Raw genomic sequence first — 19,394 nt, 5'->3', positions numbered from 1 at the left:
AGTATCTGGGTTGGGTACTGGGTACTGAGCTGGCTAGTACTGGGTTGAGTACCCAACCCAGTAGGTACTGTGTTGGGCACTACATTCTTAAATGATTCCCAGGTCACTAAAATCTCAAAGGGGGCTTTGCTCAGCCATTTGCAAACTACACCAGCATTTAGGTTGACTAACCAATGCCAGAGGCTGAACTGGCCACTACCAGTCCCAGGATCTGAGTCCTTCTCTTGCACTATTCCTGTCATGGGCTCTGCTCCAGGGCAGGCATGAATAGAGCTGGGCGAAAATGCTCGTCAGTTAGTAAATTCAACAAAAGCTGTGTCTTCTACCATCCCCAACTATCCACAGACTTGAGTAAAAACCTGCCAAAAAATGTGTTTAGGAAAATAAGAGATGTTATGGGACTAGAGTCACAGAAGAGCATAGGAGTTTCATGCTGCCCAGTGGTGAGGACACACCATCATTATGTACATAACCTAAGCTCCATTCTCTCCAATCTCTGTGAAGATTTAGGCCTACAGCTCCTCACTCCCATGAGAGTGCCCTAACCATAAACCATTGCATGGTCTACAATAAGCGTTCTCTTAGTCTCTTCTATTCATGATGCTTTATTATGTGCACATGATTAAATATGGCCTGGAGTAAAAACTGGTACCAAGGACCCTCTGGCCCTGCACCAGCTCACTGAAGCCTCCAGGGGAGCTCTAGGCTCCTCCTGGGAGCTAGCCCAGGGGAGACAGCTGTCTCCTGGCAGGAGCTCCAGATTGCTCCCTGCCTCTGGGAGGTGCCTGCTGCTAAAGTGGTGTCCTCCTGTCTCTGCAGCAGGGAGCTCCCATCCCCAGCTCCCTGATTAGGGGCATGGGGCTTGGAAAGAGCTGCAGGGGAGGGGAAGGTCCCAGCCCCCTGCCCCAATCTGACAGTGGGGCATCTAAAAGCGAGCTCCAGGCTGGGCAGGGAACCCAGCTAGTTCAAGCTTGTTCAAGCAATCATGGAGCTGGGAGCTTGTTCAAGGGATCCTGGAGTTGGGGCTGGGAACTCCCTGCTGCTGGGGCAGGAGGACATTGTCCCCCCCCGAGCTCTGGTAGTGGAGCCCTCCCTGACATTAGGCAGTGCCCAGAGGCAGGGAGCAATCTCTCACTCCTTGCTGCCCGGCTGACCAGGAACAAATTTGCTTCCTGTCAGCTGTCTACATGCACCATACTATGCAGTAATTACACAGCAGTTAATTTTCTATTTGCACTTGCAGGTTGTGAATTAACTGCTGAGCAGAGCAAATTACTATGCAGTAAGGGTCAGCACATGTAAACAGTGCCATTTACTATGCAGTAATTAGCTCTATTGCACAGTAAAGCATCTCATGTAACTGCATCCACTTTCTTGTAGGTTTGAGATTAGATTTGGCTGGTTCTGCCTGCACTGTGTGTAAAGGTGTGAAGCTGAGCTCTGGCCAAATCCTTTTCTCCATGCTGTCTGCCAGTTTCTTCCACTGGTTTTGCCTAGACCTTGAAAGACAAAGGGATGAAGATAGAACCTTGCAGAGCCCACAGGTGAGAGCCTAAATATACCTGCCCAGTCCGAGCTTACGTCTTGTCTCAAGGAAGTGCACTGAGAGATCTCAATATACTTCTGTGGATCCAGGACGTGACAGCAGTTCGTCTGAACTGGCTGCACTTTCTAATCAAATATTTAGATTTTAAAAAGGCCTTTGATATGGTCTCCCATGATGATCTTATTAAAAAAAAACCTAGAGCATTGTGGGCTGGCAAAGTCCACGGTCAGGTGGGTTTGGAACTGTCTAAGAGGTGGAACCCAGAACATGTTAGTGGACGGGTCTGTATTGTCTTGGTAGGAGGTGGCCAGTGGTGTCCTGCAGGGTTCGGTTCTTGGCCCTGTGCTGTTCAACATCTTTATCAATGATTCAGATGAGGATGTAGAAAGCACACTGGCCAAGTTTGTAGATGATTCTAAGTTATGGAGAAAAGTGGTCATCCTAGGGGACAGGATGTGGATCCAAGTGGACCTGGACAAGCTGGAAAGGTGGGCAGAGCAGAACCAGATGCAGTTCAATAAGGATAAATGCAGAGTGCTTCTTCTGGGGAGAAGTAACCAGCAGCATGAATATAGGTTAGGAGGAGATGTCCTGGCCAGCATGATGACTGAAGGTGACCTTGGGTTTATGGTTGATCACAGGATGAACATGAGCTGCCAGAGTAATGCTGCAGTCAACGGAGCTAATAGCATACTGGGATGCATTATCCAATGAGTTGCAAGCAAGGCTAAGGAAGTAATACTTCCTCTCTACTCAGCATTGGTGAGACCCCAGCTGGAGGACTGTGTCCAGTTCTGGGCTCTATACTTCAAAATAGACATGGAAAATCTTGAAAGGGTCCAGAGAAGAACAATTAAGGGCTTGGAGGACAAACCTCATGAGGAAAGACAAAGGGGAAGTCTTTCAGCCTAGGAAAGAGAGGACTGAGGGGGAACTTGGGGGCCATCTATAAGTATGTAAAGGCTGAATATCAGGAGCTGGGAGAAAAACTGCTCACTAGAGTGCCCCAGAGGAGGACAAGGAGCAGTGGCCACGATGGTTTCAAGTTAGATGCAAGGAAGAACTTCTTTATGGTAAGGGTGACCAGAATCTGGACTAGACTTCCCAAGGATGCGGTGCAGTCCCCAACCTTGGAAGTCTTCAAGAGGACAGACACCTTGCTGGGATCATTTGATCTGAACAGCATTCCTGCCCAGAGCAGGAGGGATGGATTCAATGATTTTTCGAGGTCCCTTCCAGCCCTTAATTTCTATGATTCTAAGATAGATTACAGGCAAAAAGCAGAGACATCTCACTGCTCAGCATTCAGTGGATTGTGACTGATCAATATATGTTAATATGTGATTAATATTAACAAATAGCAGGACTTTGATTGTCCTAATATGCATATTATATACATATAGGATATTTGCCTTTCTTTATCATAAGTCACATAAAGAGGTCTCCCAAATAACTTCTCTTAGAATGGAAAATTCGTTAACTCAGCTATGAAGATCAGCTATTTTGGGCCTCAGCTAGAATACCTGGACAGGAGCAAAATGTAAATCAAGATTGATTTCAGCATTAATGCTGACACAGCAGTAAAACTGAGAACAAGATTGTGGAAATTGGAATTTCCTCCCTAGAATTTTAGGTATCAGGAAGTAAAAGGTTTGAATCAATGGCATGCTTAAATGGGCTATCCATCATAATAGAAGAAGAATCTGCTAATGTATGGAAATTCTCTAGCCATTTATCAACAGTGAGAAGGAGAAGGGGAAAAAAATGGAAAAAAAGTTCAGCTCTAAGTCAAGGGGGGAAATAAAGATGCTGAATACGCAGGTGTTTCTAAAGCAGCGCTATTGGTCAGATATGAACAGATGATCAACTTAAAGCAAGTTAACAGAAGGGTCTTTCTGTGGAACAGCTGATGCAGAGCAGGGGGCAGCATCCTATTATTTCCTGCTTATCTAACTCGACATGTTTTGGTTGTCTACAGGGCATTTCTGACTCTAACATACCCAGAGGAATTCATTTCCTAGAGGTGTAGGCCTGTGTTTGTGGAGACTTGTGTATTTTTGCAGACTGCTAGGAACAAGATGAGAGAAGGACCTCTCATTTTTTCCCCTCTCAAATACCTGAGTGGCTAGGTCACTCCCCTGGAAAGCTGAAGTTGCTAGGTTGCCCTCTCAGCCACAGGAGGTTTCAACCTGCGTCTCCTTGATTTCCCCATCCAGCACACCACTGCCACTGGTCAGCCATAATCCAAGACTGTCTCCAGCACTCCGTTTGAAGCTGGCCATTTGGGCCATAACTAGAGGGTGGGCTATGGGAGAGATGTGGGGAAAGAAAGAAGGACATGCTGGAAATTTTAGGTTGGCAGCTGCTGACTTAAAAAGGGTCCTTGGGTTGTAACTAAGGCCCTAGGTCCCCATGAGACTGACATGGGCTTGTACATTGCCCTCCATTCATTTTTTTTCCAAGAACAATGCTAGTGTCACACCTTCAGGAGGAGAGATGGAAACGCAGTGAGAATCACCTGCTCTCTAGGGTGGTAGTTAAAAGGCCCTGGGTCAAAACACCAGCATTTCTCTAGGGGAACAGGAGGAGGATAATTACTTTCTTCACTGTTCCTGAAACTAATTCTGTTAGTCAGCGGTTCTGGACAACTCCATTTTCAGGTGTTTAAGCCTACTATGCAACCACGGGGGGCATGTGGATAGGCTGTAGCATCTATAATCTATACTTCAAGAGCAGCACAAAGCAGCTGGGCCATTTATAAGCATGCTTCTGCTACCTACTCCCACTGGCATGCTCCAAGACTGGAAGGCAGCTCGTAAGACTCCTCTGTGGTTGTTCCCCATGACCACTCACAAGTACAGAGTTAGTTAAGTTAGTCTGAAGTCAAGTAAAAGGGAGGGCAGATTTGCACCTTATAGACCAAGATGATGTGTGTGTGTATACACATACATATAGCACAAGCTTTTGTGTGCTGTAGCTCACTTTATCAGATGCTGTGGAAGGACGTGCAGAAAGCAGTGTATAAGGAGGTGGTTGAGCCAAGAGCTTGGGAATGGCTGAGCTGGGTCACGTGGCTGCCAAAGTGAATGAGGCAAAGAGGGTGCCCCCATGAGCATGCACATGGAGGGGGATGCATTTCCCACAAGACAAATACCAGTGGTACACATTTGTGCCACTGCTATTTGTGCCCAGGCATGCTCCTGCGTGCACGTTCTGGTGCATGGCAAAGGGAACTAGACGGGGAAGTGGAGGCTGGGGTCAGCACCTGTGCTGGCTCCAGCAGCCTTACCTGGGGTCCTGGGGGCCTTCCAGGGCAGCAGCAGCACCAAGCCAGCTGCTTGGAGCCTGGCCAGCACCTGGAGCATGGCTTTGGACAACCAGGCTCCAGTTTCCGGCAGCACACGCTGCTGCCCCATGTGTGATGCCACTTCTTTTTAGTTTCTTTTTAGCTTTTCTTTTTTTTGGCACTGTGCTCTCCCATGGGGATAAGCCCAGAATATGTTTTGATTTTTTTTAAAGTTGTATAGAAAGTCCTAGGGATACAGGAGTTTCTATCTGATAGCATCCCCCTGGCCATCTAGTTCATCATCCTGCCTCCAGTAGTGGCTGGTGACAGATGTTCAAAGAATGTAGGAGAAATCCTGTAGTAGAAATTAAGAAGGGATATATTTATTTTACTCATGCCAACTTGTCAGAGGTTGACTTATAATGTCCCTTTTGACTGAAAAGCACAAGACTGTTTGAATTCAGGTGGGCCCCCAAAACTTTGGGGTTTTTTAAATGCCAATTACGGAAACATTATGATTAATAATAACATGCAATTTGGATTTTTTTAAAGAAACATCTTTAATCAACTAATTTGAAGCAGAAGTTTAGGTTATTTAATCAGGCAATCTATAGCCGCACGAAGCTTTACAAGTCGTGGTTCTCATCATTCTCTGAGCTCATCAATTCTTCCATCTCAGGAATGCAGCAAATGATGGAGTTAAAGGCCCGAGAGTCACAAAGAGGCTTGATCAGACTGTTTCAGTACAAAGGGAGCGTGGGCCGAAGGATTGCTGCCCTTTCAGAAATGTGCAGTTTTTATTTAGGTTTCAAAATGAGCTAAACAAGCCCACCTTTAGCGTCTTTTCTTCCCACAATACAATGATTGTTTTTTCATCTTTTAATGATGAAAACTTCTCCTTGGAGTAGAGAAATGGCAGTGACTCATGTGGCAACTGTGTGAATAGCAGCAACTTTAAAACCATTGTATAGCTGGCAAAACTTCATTAAATAGAGGGGTTTTGTGTTCTTTTGTTTTTTAAATTGTTTTTCTGGGAAAAAAATACAGCTAAAAGCTCAAGCTATATTAAGCATACTCTCATTCCCTACAATAATGCACACAAAGGGGATTTTTTTTTTCCATGTCACTAATTGCTCTTATATATTGCATTTTGTATCATCTCCATTGCTTTGAAAAAATCTACATGATATGGTAAAAGGGTAGAGATCTGTAGAACAGCGAAAATCATGTGTAGGAGATGTGATTGTACCTTCTTACTGGGGCAGAGTACACTCTGTCTGCTAAGGCCATGTTGCATGTTACATATACATGGTAACTGCACTTAAAACACAAATGGCCATGCATTTTTGTAGTAAAATGTGCTAGGTGCAATAGTACCATAGCAAAGACATGACTTTCATGGGAAGAGTATCTCCAGATCATTTTAAGTATCACAAGTTCTGCTGTTGTTGTACTACTTCATGCATTATTCTTGCAGGCCCTCACCTCCCACAGTGTGCCCTGATGTGATCACAGCTGTGAAGCCCACCTGGGGCTCAGTCCAGTTTTTTTTCCCCTGCACTGAAAGGGCTCCAGTGCTGGAGCTAGGACTGACCGTCTGAGCTGTGCATGTTACAGACTGTAGTAAACTTTACTGTGTGACTGCTCAGAACACATTTTAACTTTAATACGGCACATATCAAACACACACTGGGTGCATCTACATGTGCACTTGACTGCAGAGATCGCTAATGAGCTCCGCAGTAAAACCTCACCCTCCACACATGTGCCCCTATTAGAGTGCAGGAAAATCAGCTTTGCTGTAGGATAGTACTGTCTGAGACAAGTACTATCCTACAGTGGAGTTATTTAATGCACTGAAATGCATGTGTAGATGGTGACAAGGGCTGGCTGGGGCATGAGGGTGCTACAGTGCAGGGCTGCTTGCTGGCTAGCCCCACATTGTAGCACCCTCATGCTCTGGCCAGTCCCGCCACAGCACATTGAGCCAGGATGGAGCAGCTCTGGGCTGGCAGGCTGGCCCCTAGGACCTCCTGCCAGCCAGGGCTTCTCCATTCAGAATCAATGTGCTGCAGTCCTAGGCATACATGTAAACACTGGAGTTTATTGCTAATGAGGTATCATAGTATCGTAGTACTTAGGGTCGGAAGGGACCTGAACAGATCATCAGGTCTGACCCCCTCCCCCAGGCACAAACAGGTGCCAGGCAGCAGGGCAGGCCCTTCTAAGAGAGGCTAAAGGGCCTGAACCTATTCACCCTCCACAAGAGAAGGCTGAAAGGGGTGTCATAGTATCAAATGCTAATGAGGTGTCATAGTATCAAAGTATCATGGTAGGATAGTACTACGGCATAGTACTAAGTACTACGATACCATGATACTATTTCTGAGGTGTGTTTACTGAGTTGTTAATGAAGTGTGCTGGAGTTTATTGCTACGTGCTAACTGCATATGTAGATGCACCTACTGTGTCCTATATAACAAGGCCCATAAGCCATGGCCAGTTCCCTTTTTTGTTTACGGCAAACAAATACAAACTCCCAGACAAGTATATGGGACATCACTGACACATAGGCATAGAAATAATCTGTATTTCCATATGTACCCACACTCTTTCAGACTACTGGATAAAGTTAAACATTGTACTTAGACCATACAAAATCTTTGGAATATGAAGTGCAGAGCTTGGCCAGCAGCTGTAGCGCAGCTCTGGGCGATCCAGCTTCACTTTTGAGCAGCGTGCCCTGCCTGTGCGTGCACTGCTCTGGTTTTTTGCACAGGTTTTTTTGACCCCTGGATAGCTGGGGTCAAAAAAACCTGTAGGAAGGAAAAATAGAGTAGCGTATACACGGGCAGTGCTCTCTTGCAGCATGGAGAACATCTGAATGTGTGGGATGTGGTGCTGCAGTTGTGTTTGTGGCACCACATACCACACAGCTGCTCTCGTCTAGATGCTGCCTTTGGGTGCAAAACAGGAGCCAGACTTGTAACACTTTCAAGTCAAGTCAATCCCCAGGCTGCATCAACCACTTGGGATCCTTTGCTGTAGCAATAACTTTCCTCCGTTCTTCCTGGTCTTTGGTAAACCAATTCTTATATTTTGGCAACCCTATTGTTCTTTCAACTTCTTATTTTTGATGTAGCATGTTCTGTGATAGTTGCCTCAGAGTATTTAAAATGTGTTACTTTTTCTGGCTTCTCATTACTAATTTTTACTGATGAATCATTATTGCTACTGGATGATGTTATCATTACTTTGCTCATTGCTGTTCATGACACTTCACAGGGAAATATTTCCAGAAAGCACTTATTTCTATTTATTATTTGTATTCCATTAGTGTCTAGGCACCCAAGTCACAGAACAGGACCTCTTTGGTGTGGGATAAATACAAAACAAAAAACAACTCCCTGCTGAGAATCCACCAATTAAAAATCAGTTATCTTTAAGGTGTCTCAAGCTTAATATGCAAAGCAAAGTGGTATTCCAAAATTACAAGTCACCTTTGAAAACTGGGAAGTGCAAAACATGAAGCCTGGAATGTGGGTATGTATGTATAAGACAAGCTATAGATCAGGGGTGGGCAAAATGCAGCCCATGGACCAGATCTAGCCCACCAGCTGATAGAAACCAGTCCATGGGCAGATGCTCACCAGTTGACTGTATCTGGCCTGTGGGCCTACCGGCTCCTGCCCAAGGCAGTGTGCACTGTGTTTCTGCTATCACCCACTGGAGGGTCCTGGTCCCAGCCGTGGCCCAGCCTCAGCTCCATCCATCATCCACAGCTTCCCAATGGGGCTGCTGCTGCCACTGCTGCAGACAGCTGTGCATGAACGCTGTTTGCCGCTGCAGGCTGGTGGGACACGTTGAACTCCTAGAGGAGGCACATCAGTGGAGGCCAGTGGTGATTGGGACCACCTGCAGTGGCAGTGTTGGCAGCAAGGTGGGGTGGTGGGTGGCAACTGCCTGCAGTTGCCGTTGGCACGGTCGATAGAGCCTTTTTGCAGGGGGTTCACCGCCAAGCTCAGGGGGGATATTTGCACCCACATACACCCCCTTCACATCACCAATGCAACTGGGGAAGTGCTCAGCTCCCCCACCTCCAGCAGCTCCTCCTGTCCCTGCTGAGATGCTGTGGGCAACAAGTAGGAAGGGGAAGCAGCAGGGGGTAGTGGGGGAAGCTGTAACTGGGTGTCTCCTGCCCTAGCACATGAGGCTCCAGCTCCAGCTCCCAGTTGCCTTCCACCCACTGCACCCACCTGGTGTGATCAGCAGCCACCTGGCGGTGGCCAAGTGGGTGAATGGCATCCTTGCCGGAAAACTCACTTTGTACACTGACTAAGTATGGGGCCAGGGCTAGGGCCAGGGCCAGGGCAGAAGCAGGCAGAAAAGCAGGAGTGCAGATGAGAGCAAGGGGCAGGTGTAGGTGGGAGTGTGGTGCGGTTGCAGGTAAAAGCATGGTGGTGGGTGCAGATGGGTGCATGGAGAACTTGCAGGTGGGAATGTGGGGCTGGAGCACAGGGCAGGTGCAGGTGGGAGCACGGGGCATTTGCAGACAGGCATGTGGGGTGGGTACAGTTGGGAGTGTGGGGTGGGTGCAAGTGGGAATTTATTTTGAGCTATTTTGCAATCATCTGTATAGACACTATGCAAACAGACATAAATCAGGACAAAATATTTTTTTAAATAAAATTAAAATATGGTATAGTATACGTTTGATGTTTAGTATGTGATTCGTTTTTATCTATACTTTTAAAAATGTTTTTTTCTGAAAGATGTTACGTGTGCAACCCACGATTAGTTTAGTGCTGTTCTTGGGGAGTCCCAATACCCTTGAAGCCTCCACCAATTGGTTGAGGGTGATGGAGCAAGTTGTTAGAGGGGTCACAACCCCTTTCTGCCAGAGAGGTCATGCCTGCGCCTCATGGCCTAAAGGGCAGAACTGCTCTGACCCCAGGGGGAGGCCATGCATCGTAAGGGTGGGCCCTGTGGAGGGACAGTGTTTCTCAGTCAAGGGATGGACCTTCCGATGTCAGGCACCATGTGATGGGGTCAGGGGATTATGGGTCCAACATGGTGGTGAGCAGGGCTAAGTTTGGTGTTGGGTAGGTGGGCCTTCTAATGTCATGGACCATGTGATAGGGTGGGACTTCTGGTTCCAAGACAGCAACCCCCACCACCGCTTCAAAAAAAAAAAGGAGCACTTCTAGGGCAAAGGGAGGGACTTTCAGTGGCAAATGTCATGGGTTAGAAGTGGGACTTCCAGTCCCAAGATGGCAACCAGGGGGATGGGGCACTTATCAAGGGGCACGGCTTAGAAGTTTGACAAGGGATGTGCCCTTGATGCTCACCAAAACCCGTTCAGTGGCCCTCCGAAATAATTGCCCACCCATACTATAGATGCTTCATATGCCCGTGTGCCACTAATATTTCATGTACTTGCACTAATCCTCTGGGGGGACATTTGCTTGAGTGGTTTTAAAGGTCTCTACTGACTTCTTTTTTTCATGCAGGTGCTTCTTGGAGAGCCTGGAAGGCACATACCAGACTGCGCTTCAGCAGATGTGGTAGGAGAGAGATGTCCAGAGTGTAAATTTGCTGCAAAATGCCTCCAATAGCAAGGATTTATTGAGCTACATTATACTAGATCATCTGTGATTCTTGGCATGTAAGTGTTACACTGAAGTCTCCTCAATTATAATGACTAGGGGGAAAAAAATCCTTTGAAAGATTTAATAAGCACACTCACTTCCTTAATAGCTTTTATATATGCTCAGCCCACTCTGATCTTGCCATCACAGCATAAAAATTCAGGGCTTGTTTAAAAGTCTTTCATGCTTCTTTTTAATGACCTCATTAACAAAATCAAGGAAGGGGTGGGAGGGGTTTGGTGGGGATTTTCTTTCAAGTCATTTTCAATACAGTATGATCAGAAGAAAATGTACGTACAGCTGGAATTAGCAGGAGGTTATTGTGCAGATGCAAAATAGATCAATCAGTCAGGTATTCTTGCATTCTCCCCCTCCCCCCCATGGTTATTGACATTTTAAAAATGAAGGCAATTTTTTTTTAATCAAAATTGCTCAAGAAGGATGTCTCTGACTGGATTTAATCAGACCCGTTTCTTCATTCTACTAGGCACAACGTTGGGTGGTCATTCCCAGTGCCAAACATTATTTTCCCTGGTTAATTTTTCAGTGGCTTTCAAAAAAAATAAGCCTAAGGGAGTTAGGTGCCTAACTCAAATAATCACCTAACTATTGGTTGGTTAACACCTGTGTAACCAACCTCCTTAGATGCCTTTGAAAATCCTAGAATAGTAGCATCAGATGTACTGTAACCCAAGATGGTTTAGTAGTGGGAACTGAACTCCAGAGCAGTGAAACTAATGACCTAAACTTCCATCATCCAAGGTTAAAAATCATCACTTTATCTAAAATGCAGGAGTATTCTCATAAATCTGCATTCATGATGCAGCTGATAAAGAGGGGCAAAGACCTCCAGGATGTTCACTTAGGTTGCCCAGAACTGTTGAGCTACAAGACCTTCTCCAACAGAGAAAGCTTTTATAATATGCATGACCCGTAATCACTGTATCTTGGTACATCCTATACAGCTTCTTTTTTTTCCGCTGAGCACTTGGAAAATCAGTTGCCGAATATTCATGTTACAAGTAATGTAAAGCTATCTGAATCACTGCTGGTGTGATGCACTGGATTAGTTTTGATATACTTCATTTGTTGGTTATAAAATATTTGGGAAATGCCATAAGTCTGCAGTTGAGTTATGCAAGCAGAAAGCAATTGCTATGAATGCATTAGTCTGGAAGTTTGATTCTTTTTCACAGGTGCAGTAAGACATGGAAAACAGACACCAACTGATTTGCCAGCTAATATGGAGCCTGAAACAGTTTTAAATTGCAAAGGTAGCTGGAGATCCAGGAACCAAACATACAGTAGGGCTGATGAGATAAGTCATTTTTCTTGCTACTGCTAACCTCTGTGAAAATATGGGTCTAATTCCCTGGTGTTATAAATGGTGTAGTTTAGCTGATTGTAATGCAGTGAGACCAAATTAGACCAGTGGAACATCTGGCCCAATTTTGCAGACGTTGAAACTCTCTGAGCTGGAATGTATCACACATCTTGGGAACAAAACTAATTTGAGGCTTAAATGAGGGTGAATAAAAGATGTGTGTGCATCTTTCACAATGGATAGACTTCTAGCCCCTTCCCAGTCACCCAAGTGCTGTACACACCACTTATGCTTTCTAGTCATGTATTCCTGGCCCCAAGATGTAGCACATAGATGACTACATACAAACAAAGAACCTAGACTCAAGACCTGCTTTCACCTAGAGAAAGCTTGAACCAATCTTATTTTGACCCGTAACAGCACTCTAACCGCTATGCCACAAGCCAAGGATTTTCCAGGACTCTTTCAAATATTCAGGGGTATTTAGGCCCCTAACTCACATTGACTGAGGTTTGTAAATCCTTTGAAGAACTAAGCTGGATTTTTCTGCAAGTATTGAGCAGTCCTTTAGATCCCAAGGCAACCAGCTGAAATCTTTGGGGCTGCTGGCAAAATAGAGTACTTTTCATCCTAAGTGAGGGTGGCAGAAGCTTGCACTTAGCTGGCCTTGATTTAAGTGGTTTTAGCACATTCTCTGATGCTAAATTACGCAGGCATGAGCCAAGTTCTGGAAAACCCATCTGAGATAAGGCGAAAGGGCTTTTGATGAATGTACACATAATGGGGGAGGCAACTTGAAGTAGCATTGCATTTTTAGCACATCTCCAGAGAAAAAGATAAGTAGCATTTTGCAGCCTATCATGGCAGTTAGGGAGGATTGAATTACAATAAATGCGTGCAAATGAGCAACCGTTTTTGAATAGGAATACTTAAGATGAAAGAACAGGATCACACTATCTTTAAGGTGTGCCAAACAGCCCTAAAATAATTTGGTTGTTCAGTCTCTGATAGTTTGTGAATGTCATGAACATATGCCCATACATTTGGTTTCCTGCAGCTGTTTGCAGCTTATACCAGCCAACCGATTAAGGGCAGCTCTTGATCCAAAAACAAATGCACAGTTTTATTTACAGACCACTACCTTTACACACTATGTCGATTCTCGTATCATTTGCTTAGAGGCACACAAAGTGTGGATCTTCGTGTTTGCAGATGTGGATCTTCCTTTTTGCAGAGATGCACAAATTGGGGAAGATTTGGTATGGTAAAAATGTCATGGGCAGCCAATACGCAGGTCTGCTTTGAAAGATAGCACCTGTCCCTGAACTTTTGACTAACTGTTCATCATACTTTGACTTCAGTGATTCTCAGCCAGGGTGCCATTGCCCCCTGGGAGGCCTTGAGATCCTTTCAAGCATAGGCGACTGGTAGGGGGGAGGTACCGGTGTGTGGGAGAGAGGCCTGTTCCCTGCCAGGGCCGTCCCCACTGCCAGTGCCACCAGTGGCTTTGGTGGGTGCTCACCAGCCCCTCCCCACCACTGCTGCCACTGCCGGCTTCTGCAGTTGCACCCCCCAGACTCAGGAAGCACCAGACACCGATGCTTTCAAGGATGCCCTACGGTGCCACAAAATGTTAGCACTGTTAGGCGGTGCAGCTTTCAGACCTTGTGGATGGCCAAGCATTGGGACAGGCTACCTAGAGAAAATGTGGAATCTCTATTCCTGGAAAGTTTTAAAAGTATGTTAGACAGACACTTTGCTGGGATGGTTTAATCAGAGATGAAATAGCCCTGAGCAGGGAGCTAAACTAAATGACCTCATGAAGTCACTTTTCGCCTTACTTGTCTATTCCTATGATCTCTTCTTCAACTGATATCATAAAAGCTTTATGAGTAGGTGGATATTACATCTCCATTTTATACATCTCAGAAGATGCACAGTTTTAAGGCCCTGATCCCAAGTCTATTACAATGAATAGAGCTGTTTCTTTGACTTTAGTGGTCTTATCTTAAGGAGCAGATCTAGGTGCCTCAGATTTCAGGCTGGTACCTGGGGGCATTTTCAGAAGTACCACAAGGCATAAATCCCATTGGTTTTAAACATCTCAGTAAGAGTTATGTGCCAAAGCGTTTTTTTCAAATCCCACTACACAGCTATATGCATCTATATATGCCTAAAAATCTGGCCCTAAGTGGCTTCCCTAACATCATACAAGGTGAGAGTCAATTCCAAAAAATGGAATTTCTGTTATTCTGCACACCTCTGCTTATTATCACTTGCCCTCCAACCTCATCACTCCCACTCCATTTCCCTGTTTCATCCATCTATTTTCTCTTCTCTGATGTATGGATCATGACATCTGTGGATCAAACCCAGCCTTCTTCGCAGCTCATCTGTACAGCTGAACATTTACAGGTTTCTGAATTTTGATTAATATTTGAAAAATTTCATGAAAGTAAAACCCATTCCTCCATCAGGTCTAGACCTGGCTAAATTCCTCATTGAATCTTTCACTCTGATTCTTTTTTTTCCCTCCATGAATTGCGGGCAACCAAAGTGCTATATTGTCATATTTGTTCATTATTCAGAATTAGTCACAAACCTCTTCATTGAATGAGCCTCAATCTGCTGATCTCTCTTGATTATGCTATTGCAAACATTTACAATGTCCACTCTTATTTTTTACTATATAACTTTCATGGATTTTTTTTGACACTTTGTTTGGGTGACATATGACTTACTAATGAGATTGAAAAGTTTAAATTGTGTAGTCAAGTATAAAATTTACAATTGGAAATCTGTTCTTTTTATTATTATTGGCTCTATTCACATTCTTATCCTATCTTTATCACTATACAATCTAATGTAGCTTGCACTTGTTGTTAGCTTGCAATTGAACTTTACTACTTAGGCTTAAAATCATCACTTTATGTGTCTGAACTCGTAAAGTCATTCACTTGATTATTCATAGAAAGCAAATATAAAAGAAGATTGGAAACAGGCAAAGCAAATTCATTAAAAAAAACCGGAAGGGAGTGTATGTAGAATATTTTGCTGCATTTGCCTATCTCTACCATTACTTTGTAGTCTGAATTCATTGAAAACAATAATATATTGAACTGCATATTGGACCAGGAAATCAGGAGTACAAAATGGTATGGATGTGGAACATGAAAAGTTAACATTGTAAAAAAAAAACCCTATTTTCAGACTTCCTTCACCTCTACAAATGGTCTTGCACTTTGTTAAAAGGTCCTAACCAAAACCCCTAAGAGAACTCATCCTATTCTCCTATGGTTGGGGGGGGAGGAGGCAGGGGGAGTGGTGTGGAGAGAAGGAGACCTGATGCGGATGCGGGGAGCAGGCACACTGAGGTGGCAATGGCAGCTGTGGGGCTAGGAGAGGAGTGGGCCTGTGCCCAACATGGGGAGGGGGAGAGAAGGAGTGAGCCTTAGGCAGGGGAAGCCAGGCTGCCACAGTCGTGGTGGGGGGAGCAATGGGCCTGGGCCAGCCCAGCCTAACACGTCCTGACACGGCAGCAGCGGGGAGCGGGGGGAGGGGAGAAGCGGGCCTCTTCCCCCACTTTGGCCCCGGGCCCACTCTTCCCCCACCTCCCCTGCCCAATGTCAGACCCAAGGCCACTCCTCCCATCCCCCACCACCACCAGGTCAGCCGGACCCAGTGCTTCCACCCCCACCGCAGGGAGCTGGCTGCTTCCTACCCTTGCACCCAGTCCTCCCCCACATCAGGCCTGGATCCATTTCTCCTCTCCCCCCACCACTGCAGCGGGGAGGGGGGAGCAGGCCTGGACCCAAAGCAGCAGGAGGGAAATGGGGAGTGGGCCCAGAAAGGGGCAGGGCAGGGCTCTGTCCCCAACCGCCCCCCACCCCCCATCATTCTTAACAGGCAATTGGCTACTTAAAATATAATGCTCTTTGGATTTGTGTTTAACCCTACACTTCCCTTGCTATCAGCCAGTTTAATCACCTGGCTGATATCATAACTAACTTATATTAATTGAACACCTGTGCTGAACGCTTATTTGATCCACTAGCCAATTGCCCATCAAGAACAATGGAGGGGGGAGTGGGTGGGGATGGAGCCCCATGCCCGCCCATCCAGGCCCACTCCCGCCCTCCCTCCTGCAGCTCAGGGTCTGGGCCCACTCCTCCCCTGCTCGCTGGGCCTGAGCATGGGGAGAAGGTGGCCCACCATGGCAGCGGGTTGATGGGAGGAGCGGTTTCAGGGTGGATGCGGGGAAGGGGGTGGTGTGGGAGAAGTGGGCCCGGGCCCACGCCCAAGGGGGAGAGGAGGCCCACTCCTCCCCTCTCCTGCTGCCGCCACATCAGGCTGTGTCAGGCCAGGCCCGCTCCTCCTCCCACCCCCACGTTGGGCTGAGGTCCTCTCCTCCCCCCCCCCCACCACTGCCAGTGCAGCTCACCCACCCACTATTCCCCGTCCCCACATCGGGTCTGTTCCTCCCCCCCACTGCATTGGCCCACACCAGCCCTCCATGCAGCGATGACAGAAGGGAGGAGGGGTGGGCCAAGACCAGCACTGATGAACTTGCCCCTCTCTGCGGCATCCTGACGCCACTCTCCCCCTCACCCTGCACCACTGCTGCCACCTCCAAGGAGCAAGGGGGTGGGGAATGAGGCCAGCTCCAGTGGCCTGGCCCCCCTGCTCCATTGTCACCACGGGGCAGGAGGGGCGAGGCCAATTCTGTCCTCCCCATTGCTGCTGCCTCCAGGGAGCAGGGTGGGGGGCGATGAGGCCAGCTGTGTCCCTGCCATCATGGTGGCGCTCTGCCACATGCCACCCTGTGTCTGAGTGCTTATTCACACTCTGATTGTCTGTTTCAATCAGCCCATCAGAGCATGAATAAAGCGTTGTGGACAGAGAGACAGTCAGACAGACAGACTAAGGCTTTTATAGTATCCGAATGGTGCAGGAGGACCAAACAGGTCTTTGGAGACAACAATACTCTTGGTAGTGTGTGAGGCGAGTGGTTTGGCCTACAATGGCAGGGGTATAGCCCCTTAGATCTTTGAAGATAAGGACAAGAAAAGAAAAGCAAACTTCAAGGGTGACTTACATTTTATATGACTACATAGGATTAGAAAGCAGAATGCCCTTTCGGTTTTTGGTTTTCAAAGTGCTTCCTTCCAGCAATATTGCCATGTCACTTAGCTCCAGTTTAATACAAATAAACCCCCTGTGACTTAAATATCCCATGAGGAATTCACATACTTACCATCATCAATTTTTGTTACAAACCCTATTATGTAAAGAATTCAAGAGGGTGGGGAGAAAGAATGGATCTCCGCAAATTAAAACAGTATAGTACATATGCATTCCTAAGTGCAATGAAAAGAAGGTCATTGTGGTGACATACATTTATTTCTTTGTATTTTAACATCTTGTGTCTTACTGTACCTTATTTGGCACATTTACATTTGGTGCTTTTACAGCACTATAGTTGATAAAAATGGGCTCAATGGCTATTCCATTCTCTTAGGGTTTTTTTTTTTTTTCCATTTCACTTAAGGCAGGGTAGGTTTCTTTCAACGAGCACGGACCATAGATAAAATCAACTTTGAAGGTCTGCTCCAGACAAAATGGAGTATCAGTTATGAAAACACTGTTCTAGCAGTCTCCTCCTAGTCAGGGATCAGCTTCTCAGTTGAAACACAAGAATATTTATGCAAAAGGACATGCTATCATCTTCCCTCTCTCTCCCTCTCTCTCCTTTTATCTGTTGCTATCTTTTCCTGGCTCTTCTGTATAATATGACTTGTCTAAATTCCTACCACCACAATCAATAAACAAGGCATGCTAGGGTATCTAGCCTTTTCAGGCTTTTCCTTGATTAATTTCTACTTGCTACTGACAAATATTTACTTTGCCAGGTATTTGATTAAAAATGAACAAGAGAGTATGCTGATATGATCAAATATTTAGATAAATGAAGAATTCACAGTAAACCGCACAAATATTTAAAATCTGGTATGTCTCTGGGCTGTAATCAGTGGAACATTAAACAAAAAAACAACTAGTGAGATGGAAGTGTGTCTAAAGAAAGAAAACAGATGGTTCCACGGTACAAGGTCCCCAAAAGGAGTATATATATGGCTTCTGTTAACATAAATGAGCCCAGGAGGGAATATTGATGCCAGGACTATTAGAAACGTGTTTGTCTTGTATAAACAAATGCACATGAGTAAATACAGTTTCTCTTTTATTTAATCCTTCTGCGTGTTTCTTATTCTGTATTGTAAAAAAATATCTTACTGACTTTCTAGCAAGCTGTAGATGAACTGAAAAAGAAGAGAATCTAATCATATCTATCCCTCCAGGCGCTTTTATGGCCATATCACCATAATACCTGAATGCCATGGGAAGAGGGAGCCAAGAAGGAAATGGATGGCCTATCAGTTATAATATTTGATGTTAGCCTGTATGAAACAATAGAAAATAGATAGTAGGGCATGTGTATGAGATTCCACTACTTGGAGACAGGGTCCCATTATATTAAATGATGCATTAGCATCAAGACTGTTCTGACTTAGACAATACAGTGCAGAGCTTTGATTGAGGAATGCATTGATGAGAATGCTAGTTTGATAGGTGTCACTCTGTGCTTCAAGACAGGCATGTATTGGAGGGACTGGCGGCCAGGTGAAAGGTAGAAAAAGTAAGTGTGGGAAAGAAAGGATGAAGAATCAGGCAAGAACAATGAGTATGGTGGTCCTGGTGCAAACTCCTGTCAGGTTCCCTACTGCCAGCAGGGATTTGTGGAAGTGATGGGGAAGGCAGGAATTTAAAAGATGGCAAGGTAGTTGATTTCTAAATCTAGGTAGATGTCTTGTGAGTGAATGCTTCTACCAGCTTTGTGTCTGGTTAAACATTGTAAATGGCATTTCCTGGGTGCCTCTGATCAATGTAAAAATGTGTCAGCTATGTATACACTCCAGTGATGTGCCCCAAGAAAGGAATGGCCACAATAACATGACTGTCAATCAGTCCCAGGACAGCCAGTGACAGAAAATATGACATTGTGGCAAGAGTGCATGACAGAGTTCCCATGACCGCGAGAGATTTATTTTACATCCTCTCCTCACCCTGCAGTTGAAAATCCCCTTCTCTCTTGCACATATTGACCTTTTGTTTAATTCCACTGAGCCAATTTACTGCCCATTTTATCTATGTGTCCCACCACTGATCTAAGAAGCAAGCATTCCTATGAGGTGCTTTGTTACATTTAACTGCTGAGCTCTGCCTGTGCTTGCTCAGAAAAGAAGAATATGAGAGATTCCCCTGAGAGGTATCTCTGGCTGTGGTTTCATCCAGAAAGCTCTCACAAGAGTGGCATGCAAACTCTTAGTCTGTAATAAAGTCCTTTGTACTTAACCATGTAAAAGAGACCTGTCTGAAAAACCCCTGCATGCTGCCATGGGAAGGTCAATGTGTTAAATATGGGGGCTTGGGTACACCCCTAATGGCTAGGTTGTGATGGGTGTAAAGTCTGCAGTCTACAGGTCAGTGATTTATGTGAGGTTTGCAGAAGAGATAAAATGATGGAACTTGACC

Source organism: Crocodylus siamensis, chromosome 2 (genome assembly GCF_052110815.1).
Source record: "Crocodylus siamensis isolate JL-2025a chromosome 2, ASM5211081v1, whole genome shotgun sequence".
NCBI classification, from domain to species: Eukaryota; Metazoa; Chordata; order Crocodylia; family Crocodylidae; genus Crocodylus; species Crocodylus siamensis.
The sequence above is the reverse complement of the archived record's forward strand: the minus strand, read 5'-3'. Positions refer to the sequence as shown.